This window comes from Penaeus monodon, chromosome 31, assembly GCF_015228065.2.
Source record: "Penaeus monodon isolate SGIC_2016 chromosome 31, NSTDA_Pmon_1, whole genome shotgun sequence".
NCBI lineage: Eukaryota > Metazoa > Arthropoda > Malacostraca > Decapoda > Penaeidae > Penaeus > Penaeus monodon.
In genome coordinates, this window is record NC_051416.1 from 25,494,287 (window position 1) to 25,495,198 (window position 912).

The following is a 912-nucleotide window of genomic DNA, read 5'->3' on the forward strand; positions in this document are numbered from 1 at the left end:
AACATCTTTATCTCAGGGAAATCAGTATCATTTAGGAATATCAAACTCCAAGATAATGAATTCCTCATTATACGATGATAAGAAGACGGCTCTCTGTTCTCGCACATAAATCATGAAATTTGCGTTCCAATGTACCAAATCTGGCCAGTATCTCATACGCCGATTAGGCTGTTTAATCGTGTATAAATTCGGGGCCGCAGTTTGAGTTGGAAATAAACAAGTCCATTGAGGAAGGGGTAACGAGCCCATAAATAATTCTAAATGTTTTTATCTGAGAAGAGAACGGGGGGAGGAGATGAGGGAATAAAGAAAGGAGATAGGGGAAGAAAGGGAAGAAAAATAAGAACATATATATTAACGAGGTAAGAAAGAAAATAAGAAAATAAAAAGAGAGGAGAAAACAAGGTTAAGATTTATAGCTTTTTCCCGCCGACGTGTCCAGCCAGGCGTCGTTTCGATGGCGCCAGAGACGCATTTATCATCCCTTAAATATAGTCGTGAGGCGGATGAGTGGATTATATACCTATCATGCTCAAGAGTTATTGTTTGGGTGGAGCAGCACCCGCGGCGTAGGCTCGTTTGTCTAGGCCTACGCAAAGGTGACAATGTGAAGTTAAAGTCAGGGTCAATGAGCGCGTCGGCGTGATGGAAGACGGTGAGAATAATCTTGGGGGGTTTATTCAATTTATTTTTAAGTCTTATTGTATTTTCATCATTATCATCATTATAAGTAAGTTGAATTTAGCTCTATTTGCTTTCTTATTTCCTTAGTTTTCATAAATTTCTTGGGACCATTTCCTACTTTTTTTTTCCCGTTGTCGTTTTCACCATTTACGACACTTCCCAAGACGATCCATCTTCACCACCAACAAACGTCATTATAACCCCCATCAACCCCCATTATATCACACA